A 13,906-nucleotide genomic window follows, 5' to 3' on the forward strand; every position below is an offset into this window, starting at 1 on the left:
ACCTCTATCCCCGCTCGTTCGCTTGGTTTATAAATATGTGAAGCGAACGAGAATATTCTCGTATCGTGTTGAGGCGCGAAATATTGAAGTTAAATGACGTCACACGTGTTTTGTATCTTTTGATATTTTTTCATGTATTTATTAACACACATAATCGAGCTTAAATCTAAACAAGTAGCTCATCAGCTGCTTTCAAACGAGTATAACTACGTTATAGCTGTAGTGTATTGACGTCTCGAGCGCTTACGTCATGGTGACGTCACTGATAGTTAGATAGTTAACAGTCAGTCGATGTCGGACCGCGAGCAGGGCGGACGTGTCACGTCATGTTAGTGTTGGCGAACCGTTGAAAATATGTAGGTACCTACATGAATATCGTATGATTTACTGAAGTAAATACAGTACATTACAATAGTCACATACAAGAGAATCACCTGCAGAAAGAAACTGCCACTGGAAAGCGACGCCATACAATGTCACATTTTGCGCCACGACACGAGACAAGGAATCTTTCATTGAATAAGTAGTTTAATTTGGATGCATGCAACAGTTGAATGTGGTGACGAATTACAAGGAGGTTGTTGTGGACACAGCTTCAGCCGTTCCAGCAACACTTGTACACGCTCTTGGTGCACAATTTAATGTCCAAACAGTGGACGTTGCGTGAATTTTAAAATTGCTGTGTGTTTTTAGTAAAACGGGGCTTGTTTCAGTCGAAACAATTATCTTCAACACTGCCATTTCGGCCAGTTTCGGTCTATATACCATCGACTATCTTAGTCCCGTTTTGCGATAAAAGAGTTCGAGTCGCTTTAAGATAGTATTATAAATATTGTTAGGTCTGCAATACTTACAGATCTATAGCTTTAAAGATGTGCCAATAATTAGAGGGTGCCAACTATAGCTATTAACTCTAGTACCTTCAGCGTTCTGACCTACCTCGCATAACAACTCTTTGTTACATTGGAAAACTCGTATAATTATATACCTTAGCCATGCAAAATTAAGTACATACACGAAGTATTTTCTAGTGTAACTGCATGATTATTTTTAGCACCGTCGAGAATGAAATTATTTATTGAAATAAAAGGAACAAAATTGCCTGTGCCATAGAGTCGAATGTGCATATAACTTACTGAAAAATATGTCCCATAGTTCGTAATTCGATGACATAAGAGCTATGGGACATTTTGAGAATGATGTGTGCACCCATATTTTTACACTTGACTGTACCAATTTCGTCTGATTAGGCGACATTTTTATTCTTACCAATCGTAACACAGGATTGTTATGAACGCTTGGGGTAGTCGTACGTAGAGATTATCTAGTATATTGATAAAAGAGCATGTATAATATGTATGTTGGCGTGTACAAGTGCGCTGCAGCGGCGGCGCTCACGGCGCGGGCGGCGGCCGGCCGCACAAACCCTCTACGCGACTACACACGCGTGGTTAGTAATGACGTAGCCTGATATGCCGGTCGAGGTCGCCATGTAAAGGAATCATGATTAATGAATACAATTATGCTGACTTATTTGTCTATAGTCTACTCCATAGTATCTTAAAATAATGTAAAGAAAGGAATCACGTTCTACTTAATCGTTTAGCTAGTTGCATCATTCCAAAAGCAGTATCAGTGGCCAACTTACCACCTAACCAAGTTGAAGTTAACAATTTGCTATTGTACCAATTTTGTGCAAAAAAAATGTCATTTCGGTCAGAAAGATTCAGGCAATCGAACTGTTATAAAAACACTAATTAGATCCATATGGAAAAAGATAGACGCGTTTAAAATATATGTATAAGGTAACACGTAATTTTTTTAAACTTGTTAATATTCTAATCTCAATTTTACAGTTCAAGTGCAACTTGTAGAAACGTCATTACTTAACTACGCGTGACCTCTGCTCAACGAGTTGTGAAACTGGGGTATCACAAGTGCTATTAACTGTTGTAAATGGAATTTTATCGATTGTTAATGGTCCGGCCGCCGCTATTACAGTGCTTTTCTAAGTTTATGTAGACTTAAGGACCGCGCCCCGCGCCCGCGACTCGCACAAACCAACATTGTTCATTCATTTTTGGTTTTGAGTTTTAGAAATATCTATGTAAAAGTTTTTTCAAGATCAGGAACAAAATACCCTAAATAACAGATTTAAGTAATGATTATCAGATCAGATCCCGAATCCAGAGCATTTACCTGATTATTGGTAGGTTTACCAGTAGTATGTCAATTGACGACAAAAGTCTTATTGAATACTGGAAACGATAATAGTTATTTGTTTTACAAGGGGGCAAAGTTGTTGTTTAACCGGTCGTGCTAATATTGATAGCCGAGCAAGCGAAAGATTCCAAAATTGAACCACGAACGTAGCGAGTTGTTCGAAAAATGGAATCTTGAGCGTTGCGAGGGTTTCAAAGCACGCGGGTTAAACAAAATTTGCCCCCCAAGTGAAACACAAAATTTTTCACCACACCAATCCGAAGAAAATATTAACTGTAAGATATCAAACCAAATCAAATCCAAATGAATGTTATTAAATATTTATTATTCAAGATCATCATTTAAAAGTCAATTCTACCAGCAAACATAAGATAACAACTCAAAATGTCCATTTGATTACTTTGCCTCACATGTGAATAAAATGCAACTTTGCTATCAGTTTTTGAACAATCAAGATAGCCTTTAACAGTTGGTGTGGTGAAAAAGAATAATACCACCTACCTATATGAGTTTACCATGTTTTTACCATTAAGTACCTATATTTTTCACTGTTTTTCACGTAGTCTGTATAACGGCAGCTATCTATAGAAACTATTATCCTTAAAACACTTACTATAGGCAGTAAAAGTAGAGTATAATGGCCCTACATCCACATACATAAGTTCACTAGCAGAAGTTACTTAGATCCATACCTCACGATATTGCGTGTAGTTTAGGAGTCTTATCAGAAAAGAGTTGTAGTTACTGAAAGAAGAGAGGAAGGAAAAGTCAATTTGGCAGATCTGATAGCGTCTTCTACTAAGACTGCCATTTGCTTATTTGCCAACCGACGTTGAATAAAAAATACTCATAAAATTGGCTCTTTCATGTCACTTATCCCCTGTGTTCAGTTAGGTTGTAGAACGTTAGTAAAAATCGATCTTGATATAAAGCCTGTCACATAGATATAATGCAGCACCGGCGCGGCGCGGGGCGCGCGCGGCTTGTGCCAACTTTACTATAGTGTCTTGCCAATACAATACGATATGCTAGCTAAGTATGTTAACTAGTGTAAGTAGAGGTGACTGTAACGCTGCCCAGGCCCAGGGCTATCGCGAACATTCACATTCGTATGGTACTCTAATATTTCACGAGCGGTGGAGCACGAGCATATTGATCGAATTAGAATTTTCGCGGTAGCCGTCTAGGTGTGTGGTTTGTGAGCACCGTGTGGCATGTATGTGGTGACATAGTAAAAGGTTGTAGAAATTTGACTGTTGAAAATATATTGTAATTGTATTCTTGGGCGGCATGGTGCTTAATGCCTTGTTGAAAACTGTTTCGCTTGTTTCGAAGCGGTCGCACTCCCACGTCCGTATCTATCAGGTAGAAGTGTTAGTAATAATATTGCACCTAAGGCATTGGCACTGCAAAGTTAAGAAATGGCCCGAAAAAGTGTATGCAGCTGTTGAAATGTTTAAACTCAATGTCAACATGCATTAGTAGCAATAAACATCATCTTTTTTGAAATATAAATATTACTTAATTCTGATTTGTTGATTCGCGTTTAGGTGAATCCACACCACACAAAAAAATTTGTGAAACAAAGTTTCCAAGCGTTACTCCACAAAAGTGTAACTGCGGTGTGGATGCACCTTTAGAAGCTTTAGATGCCACAACACTTCTTTGATTATTGATAAGTCAATTAATTTCCGAACCTAATACAATGGGAATCACTAAAGGCTCACACACACACGACGGGCGGGCGGCGAGCACTGCCACCGGTACCACATAATGTCTTTCAAGAACAAATCAATTACAATAATATGTATGATTGTTGACGCACTCGGCTGCGTACCGATTTATGTTAAACAAATATAAGTATGTAAATGCATGTTACGTTTTGAACGATTAATTATTATGGGAATGTTTTATCGTTTTCAATAAAATTATTACGAAAAGTTCTCGTTTCATTTTCGAATCGATCCTGTAGTTTCAAGAGTACCAGCTCTTTTCCAAAATGATGTACCTAAGGCATTTTTGGCATAATGCGTTGGGGGTTTTTATCTATAGGTAGGTAAGATCTTTTAGGCACAGAAAATGAAACTTGAAAGTTGAAATCTCACATTTATACCTACAAGTTGTTATGGTAATAGTAGAAACGTCTGCATGGATAATAGGAAAGCTACAAATTTCCTAGCTATCGCTATCAACATGTTCTCTAAATAATAAAACAACTTATCCACACAGATACTTTTATTATATGCAAAGATAGATATTTGTATAACAAAATACCTAGTATTTCTCAAAAATTACACTTAAAACTACAAATACACGTATTAAAACTATGAAAATGAAAGCAAGTACAATGAGATACATAAATTAAATACTTAGGAACTTAATAAGGCGCCGGCGACTTAAAAAAAACAGTTGTCCTGATATTTGATGATCAAACGAACTTCTTGAAGTGAAGTTCGATCGAAATTATATGAGTCACTTCATTTGAAGATATAATTATATATTAACCATGTAGTTCCCCTATTGTACAGGTAGCATCGCACACATTTAAGAGTAACTATTTTGATTAAAACTGTCAAAGCAACTTCCGCCCACATCCGGTTACCGCTCACCGGCATGCCGCTCTTCATTATTTTTAGAGAAGGCAGAAACCAAAACTTATATCAGGGTTCTAGGGCGGGAGGGACCTTATATTATATCTTCAAATGAAGTGACTCATATAATTTCGATCGAACTTCACTTCAAGAAGTTCGTTTGATCATCAATTATATTTCGTCACTTCATTTTTCAGATATAATTATATATTAACCATGTAGATGTTTAGAGATATAAGTTTTGGTTGAAAAAAGATAAAAGTGTTGGTTGTCTTTTTCTTTTATCTTTTTTTTTTTTTTTTGTCTAAGTTAGGAGATTCCTCCTGACTATCGCATGGGCGCCGGGGCGTCCCGAATGAATTTATTTTTCCTTAGTTTATATTCCACTGAACGCAGTATTTTTAAATACTGTTCGTTACGTACACAACGCACTGGCATTAGAAATATATTATTAAAAGTATAGTAAAACATTTAAAAACAGGTCCAAGGTTTATTTTATTTATAACAAAGGTTATTTATTTATTATTTATTAAAACGAGTAATTCAGGTGGAATGTGTTTGTTAACCGTGGTGCTAAACCGGAACGCCAATTCTTATTTGGCCCAAGTGTACGCAATATATTAGGCTGCTAGGTACTCATAAATAGTGTCATTGGTATGAGATAATTTATGCCTATTAAAGTTCAATATTTCAAAACATTCGTTTGTAAATTAATCGTTAATTAATTCGTTTAAAATTAATAATGCGACTCCACAGTCAAACAAATGTAGTTTTGTGGAGCTTTGTCCTTAACAAAAAAGTTGTAACTTTTGTGTAATAAATAACTAAAATAAATAAAAAATAAATAAAAATCGCCGTGCGTGTAGAATATTGACCTTTTTTTTTTTTTTATTCTTGGGATTTATTTTATTATGTTGTACCCATTTTGGATGTTATGTTTTTAACTTACAATTAGTGTCCCAAATATACCACATATGTCACCAAGTAAGTTATATGATTTAAAACCGTATTTTAGTAGTCGTTTAACTTTAAGTTAAAATAATACGATCTGATGATCCTTTTTCATGAAGCCATGATACTACCTTTTCTGATTTATTTACTGCTATCATAAAGGAATCCAGAAGCACGAGAAACTAAACTGAACCAAAATTAAATCAATGCTTTAGCAAACAACTGTATTAACGGGTTGTGTTTTTAACTTTTTAGGCAATCAAGTACCCAAGTTATTATCTAAATATTTATCTATTACTATAATATCGAACGCCGTGTACTGCACACCAAGTTCAGGACATAATATGTGTACATTATACACAAGTTTACTGTGCAAATTGAGTCATAAAGCATTGTTAAAAAGCACAAAGGAAGTTTAGTGATGCAGGTTCAACAAAGGTCCATATTAGGTATAGCTAGGTTAAATTTTTTGAACACATTACGATGTTAGAACAAATCCTAATAATCCCGTTTCAATTTGTTGATAAAACGTAGGTAATTGATAAGAATTCTACTAATAATTTGTGGTCAACTTTACATTTAATTTAATTTGATTTGAAAAGGTGTTATAAACTCTTAAAATGTCCTTTTGTGAAAAAAGGTTTTAAAGTTCGCTAGCGGTCCTTGTCCGCGATGTGGAATTAGAGGCTCCGAGCCTACTCCGAGGCTACTTGATATCAAAAACAGGCTCGTCTAAGAGTCATAACGTAATTTAGGCTAACGATACAACCATACAACCCAGCGTTACCTCCATGCAGGACGGGATACGCTGTGGCTGTGATATCGTTCCCCGCGTCTTGACGCGTCGGCCGTGTGACGTTTGAGCAGACAGCGACACTGAGAAAATTTAGTTATGCACACGCATGTCAACTTATAGCAGCTCCTGCTGAACAAATTGTGACACAACGGACATTCTAAAGACTCACGCGGCCTAGCGCGTTTCAAGACTGTCAACTTCAAACTAAGTTTTTTTTTTTTTTTTACATATATAACGTGTCTAATATCGTTAGGTCCTCTGGATCTATCCAAGAAAAAAAATATATATAAATTTTATTTTAACCAAATTTCAAAATCCATCATGTTTGCGATCTATAACAAATACCGATATGAACGTGCATAATTATGCTTTCGGTTCAATCATGCGCTATCACATGTGTAGCATTACCAAAAGGTATATTAAACAAAAATCATTTATAAGACTATACTGCTACTCAACTTTCGTAGTAATCTTTCAAATAATTTGCTCAAACTCGAATGGTTATTATTGCGCTCATATTACATACATATAAAAGATGATCCAAGGGCCAAGGTCCATTAATGGCACCAGAATAAGTATATGTATGATCCACTTTTATAAACTTAATGTATACTGTTCGAGTTACTGAATGTGCAATTGTGCATAGTACTTACCTAATAACCAGTTAAAACCCGAGTAGGTAAAGTCAGCGTACCTACTCCACAAACATCATTTGTAATTAGCTTACTGTACATTTGTACATAACTCCATGTGACGAGTCTTTACATTTGAATAAAGATATATTATAGGGGATGAACCTCTGTCTATCATTTTATAATATTATTGACAACAAGGAATGAATGGCCATATTTGCATAGATATCGGTGTTGCAACTGTTGCAGCTTCTATTCCCGCAGCGCGAACTAAACAGGTACCTATTTACAGCAATCAACTACGAGAGCAATCCGCAGAATTTGAGGTAAGTAACAAGCAACAAAACTCAAACTTATGCCTTCTATTTGTATCCAAATATTCGCTCTGTCGGAAATAAAATATTGTTGGCATAATAAAAATATTGTATTTGCTGTATTGCTACTGTGGTTGTATTGTGAGTTTAGAAAACAAATATTATGTTTAGTGATTTCATCTTGACGCCATGACATATATTATGAATGTGCTATATTAATAACATATGCTGTATTAATGACATAGTTAGATAGCAAAAGAAGTATAAGTGGTGGGTCCCACCAACTACGGATAATACATTTATGATATGAAGGTAGGTACCTACATATATTTTAAACTTGGCAAAAGCGTATTGCATAGTAGGTACCATCGTATTGTCAGCATTGTATTGACAATGGCTGGAGGGGTACCGTGACCGACACATGAAACTTATTGAACCATACCATACATTCATTTGTTTATGTTTTACGGTTTCTATTACCTATTTAATTATTTATATTTTTAAGGGCATACTCTGAGGGTAATCCTTTAAAGGATAATCGTTTTGAAAAATGGAATATTATAATATGAATAGGTTACCTAGTTAGGTACCTAGTTTGTTTTTATTATTATTCTCAGATGGATGGTCATGGTACCTACTCTAAATGACGCTTGACACTTTGTCAGCTTCGACATGAACTGATGTATTAATGATGAAAAAGGCGTAAAGAGTGTTTCGTATTCAGTACTCACATTGTTCAAGTGGGTTTATTAGATAAATTATGATGAATAAACTCATGTTCCTCTAATTCAATTGAATTAGGTGTACTCCTTATAGTTGGATGACTCAAATGAATAAATCATTTTATTTCACTTTAAAACAATATCTCAATCAGACAATAAGTAATACTTATTTACTGACTTCGCCTATAAGCGATCTTGACATTATAAATATATTTTTATGTACTCATTTGGTTGACTCTTTTTTATGCAGTTTAATGTAAGAGTAAACCGAAGTTGTTAAAGTTTCATCGTCACCAAAATGTATGCATCACTGTCAGCGCACCACTTCATTTGTTTAATTGCAAATTGTATGTCAGAAAAAATTACTATAAAGTAATAATGTGACGTGATGTAGGTACATCTAGCAATTCCCACTTTTAGAGACAAGTTATAACTACCTCCTGTATTAATATTATTTATGTGGGTACATGTAAGCAATGTACTACTGTGTTAATTATAAAATATGTGAGATAGTCTTTATTGTTGATTCACATTAGACCTCTGGGCGCATTAGGGTTTCTGTTTATTATACTTTGAGGGTTCATACTATTTTTTAAATACCGTTCTATGGGTTAGGTGTGAGTAAAATTTATTATGTGAAACATAATTGGATATTAGAAATTCAAATATATTTTTATATGTTAGGCCATCTAAAACCAAGTAAAAAGAAAGCCTCCCTCGGCTCTATAATAAAGCATATTTACCATTTTAAAGACAATACATTTTTCACATAACATAATTCGTAATTCTTTATTGCAACCATGGTACCATGGGTACCTACTATGAAAAATGCGCCAATATGAATATCTAGGCCCTCTGTTTCGTTGTGCGATCTTATGCCTTCGTGTTGGTTCACGACCAACCCCCAGGCGAAATCGGTGTTCGAAATATGAACAGACTTTCCTTCGTGTTGGTTCACGACCAACCCCCAGGCGAAATCGGTGTTCGAAATACGAACAGACTTTCCTTTGTGTTGGTTCACGACCAACCCCCAGGATGATTTATTCCTTCGTGTTAGTTCTCGACTAACCCCCAGGATTTATGTATGTCCTTCAAGTTGAAGGATTGCCCAACTATATTAATAACAAATATTTTTTATATTGCACAACGAATAAAATGTAATCTCACAGCTAACACCATAGTACGAAACGAAGATCGTTATTAAAAAAGCAATGTGGTCTTGTGTCGAATATTTCGGCAACTAGACCGACGACGTGTGAACGCTACCACGCACAAATAAAGAATGAAGAGCGGCATGCCGGTGAGCGGTAACCGGATGTGGGCGGAAGTTGCTTTGACAGTTTTAATCAAAATAGTTACTCTTAAATGTGTGCGATGCTACCTGTACAATAGGGGAACTACATGGTTAATATATAATTATATCTGAAAAATGAAGTGACGAAATATAATTCACAATATGAAGCTTATAAAAACAGGTATCTTAAAGTTGGTATCAGGCCGTCAAGTCCCGGCGCCTCGATGACTGTACTGCTGAAGAAAGAGTCAACTTACTACGCTATGACACGAACGATCAACAAGTTACTTAGATAACGATCTCTTTAGATAATGTAATTAAATAAAGGCGTTGCCATGCCAATAGACCGTATATAGTTCTCTAGGCATAGGAATAGGACATAGTTCACATAGTTCTGTAGGTACATAATCTGTCGGTATGGCAACACCGCGCTATGACTAATGAAATAAATACAATAATACTTGTACACGTTATTAATACTATGCCGCATTCAGTCTTCTCGTTACACTCAGCTCATACAATAGCATTACAGACCATTCAATCTTACTAGGAGCGCATTCAGATTGTAAAATGTGACATTAAAAAAATTGCGATAATGATATTAAAAATCTGAAATAAGATCACTCAAAACTATGTCATAATTTTAGATTTGAATGCGCTTCCTTACCATATTTTATGAACAAATTTCTATCCTTAAGATGTAGGTACATACTTTGTGAAGCTACATATGTAGTAATCTTCCTTTGAATTATTAACATATGTCTAGATGCGTAGACTTTATATAATGCTACATGAGCTACGTCGTAGAGCTTAGCTTTAAATGCTACGCTCGTTGAGGGTGCTACGGCGTAGACAGTAGATATGGTTTTTCGCCAGTATGGGAAAGTCATGACACAGCTTGCGTGTCATGCGTGTTGAAAGATCTTAGTAACATGAGTTTGAACTTGGATTCCAAATGTCTTATGTTATTGATACTAGATAATGTAAGTACTTCAAATAAAAAAAATAGCGTTTAATTTTCCGCTTCGGTTTTTGTGATATACATTTTTCAGGTTAGAAAGTCGTACCGAAAAAGTTCAGTAAGATTGAATAAATACCAATGTTGGCAAAAAATCAATTCGAATTGACGATTGAGGATTGACCGATCAATTCGAATTGACGATTGACGAAACTAATTCTAAATCTACTGATTGAAGATTGACGATTACTTCGAATTGATCGGTCAATCCTTAATCCTCAATCATCAATTCGGATTGACGATTACTTTGTATGTAGGTACCTACCTAACGTCCTTTTTATTTAGGCCATTTTTCGAAACTGACCAAATGCGTTCAAAAGCGGTGTCTGAGTTTACTAAAGGTTCCAAAACATGTTTCCGACGGCAATATGAAGGATATCCTTTTTGGAACATTTTCGGGACTTTCCTTGAAATTAACCGATAGCGTTCGGAATCGATATCTGAGGTGCCCAAAGGTTTCGAAACTTGTTTCCGAGGGAAATATTGAGAGATGTCCTTTTTTGGGATTACCTATGGTCGACATCGATTACGAATATGAACGTAATTGGCCAATTTCGAAAAATGTCCCAAAAAGGGACATCAGCAGTGATCGGAATTGGTAGTGCCATTTCACGGGACTTCGGTGCGTTGGCTTAGTATGGATATACCTTTTCACCCCGGGTTTTCATATTACCTACTTCAATAAGGATGATGACACATGTTGAATTTTATAACAAAATCTAGTAAAATATATAGCAAATGAGTAATTTATCATAATAATGTGAATATTAAAATAAAATACGGAAATGTTACAAAAATACAGGACCTGAAAGTTTCAAAATTTAAGTTTTTTTACTACTTCCAAAAACGATAAAAGTAAGGGTACCATTCGATTCCTTACATTAAAAAAAAATTAAAATTATAGCAACTATTATATACATAAACGCAATATTTCACGGACAAAAACGCAATTTTCTTGTTTTGTCCATACTTCAAGATGGGATCTCAATGACCTTGACGTCACGTTCACTTATCCTTTTGTGAGGGGCGTTTCGCGAGTGTAGTGCGACTGTCGGACTTTGACTATAATTTCGGACTTTAGTGTTGCTTTAATGCAATGGGTCCCATATCAGACATTTGATCCTAAAAACAAACCCGATCGATTGACCATAAATGAAAATTAGCCATGTAGCCTATTAAAGACATGCCAAGAAATATTTTCGTGAAAAAATAAGAGTCTTGGAATCCCGAGTCTTATCCATGTTAAGTACAATGTTTGAGGTCATTAACCCCAAGTGGCACTACCTATTCCGATCATTGGACATCAGTCAATACTGACATCAGGAACATGTTTTCGAACCTCTGGGAACCTCAGATATCGACTTTAAGTCCATACCAGTAAGTCCCAAAAAAGGACACCTTTGAAAAGTAATCTTAGGGAAGGGACTATGGTTAATCTAGATTGAGAATTCATTTAATCCGAATTGAGGATTGATGCGTTAATTCCAATCCGGATTGATTTAGTTCAGATTGATGCCAACACTGATAAATACAAAAGTTCAGACAGAGTCATGTCAAAATGATATCAATTAGGAAACTTCGAATAGGCCCTACGTTTGTCGTAGCTTGACATTCTATCAAGAAAATGAGGTGATTATTCTCAATGCCGAGATACATTTACCAAGGTACACTTTGAAATAGCCCGATACTTAGGTCTTAAATATATTGTGAAACCTGAATTGGGTTCTTCGTTCTAAAATATCTGAATTGAAAATTAGTGCCGGTTTTGATCCCTAGGCCGAAAACTAGCCATTACGGCCGGTCAGGTCTCAAATGTACTTATGTCATTAATATTATTTACTCAAACATGCGCGGAAATGTTGTCATTACGTTCACGACAAATTGATAAAAGACTGCTGGCAAAAAGGTGGTTTAGTGAAATCATTGATATTCATATGTAGGTACATTGCCGGCTTAGCCTGTTATAATATTGACGAATTCGTTGATGGGGTTGCTGGCTGAAAACTAATAAATAATAAGTACCTCTAGTGATAACACTGATAACCAACCAAAGTACATACTTGCCATACAAACTAATTTTTAAATTGATAACCTATCGTGTGTTGATAAATTATTATCTATTATTAATAATAATAATTTGTTAATAATATTAATGACAAAAATAAAATGAATGGATTAAAATGTAATATAATTGTATATATAATGTAATCATTGACATGTAAAATGTATTGTACCATTTTATCAATAAATAAATGAATGAATGAATGAATTAGGCCAGCAAAATGGTCTTCAGCCATTAGATCGTACCGAACCGTTTGTTTGACTTTTATATCATTCTGTTTTTATATCGTATTATACCAACATAAATACAAAGGGCCGGAAAAGAAAGTAACTGGTTGCTACTAAACAGTATCGCCTGCTCGATTATATATATCGTTTGTCTGGCTATTCTTTTTTTTTCCTGTTTTCGTAGTAATGAGAGGAAATTTAACTTAGTTAAAGATGAATTTAACCTTAAATATTGTTAGGTATTTAGCTACAACCATTCAGTTTCGATTAGTACAACGTTAATAGAATGTAGTGAAATTCAACAATTTACCTAAGATATACGGTCTTGTACTTATATAAATATAATATACACATGTATGTGCAACACACATTCTTTAGAGATATCCAAATCGCTACAGCATCCATATCAAAGTGCTCACCTGTCTTTTATGGGTAGAAATAGTATTATTGAGATCCTATAAACTTACTGTTCATTTATTTATTTTATTTTAATTTTATTTAAACTTGGGAAACACACAGGCAAAATAGTACAACAAGATAATTTATTTAGGCAATACATAGCCAAAACAGTTTCCACTTATAACTAATAAATAACATTTATGTTTGCTCAGAAAGGACTTGACTTTTAGGTTACTACAACGCATATTATTTATTTAGGAATTGGAACTGAAAATTGCTACTAAGTTTGGACAGCGCAACGACCTTATCCATTCTTTTTTGGTTGGAGGTAAGTATATTTTTGTAATGAAAATTCCAAAAGTCATTAATAGTGGTCTTCACATTAGGTATGAAAATATTAAAATAAAATATTAAATATTGGATTTAAGGAAATTTAAATTTGTACCTTGAATCACCGTAAAAAAATGGTAGTTGGGGGCCGGGATTTCGCTTCTTCGGGCAAGCAACATTGATATGAAAACCTACGAGGCCCAGTAAGACGGGCCGCTATAACACGAGCTACACAACACGACACGTACAGATATGGTCAGTTGCTATCAAATCACGCGGGGGGCGTTGCCCTTTTAAAACAGTCAGGCCTTTTTTCGAGCGAGCGTACAGCAGGGCGGGGCATGTGG

Source organism: Cydia amplana, chromosome 2 (assembly GCF_948474715.1).
Source record: "Cydia amplana chromosome 2, ilCydAmpl1.1, whole genome shotgun sequence".
Taxonomy (NCBI): Eukaryota; Metazoa; Arthropoda; class Insecta; order Lepidoptera; family Tortricidae; genus Cydia; species Cydia amplana.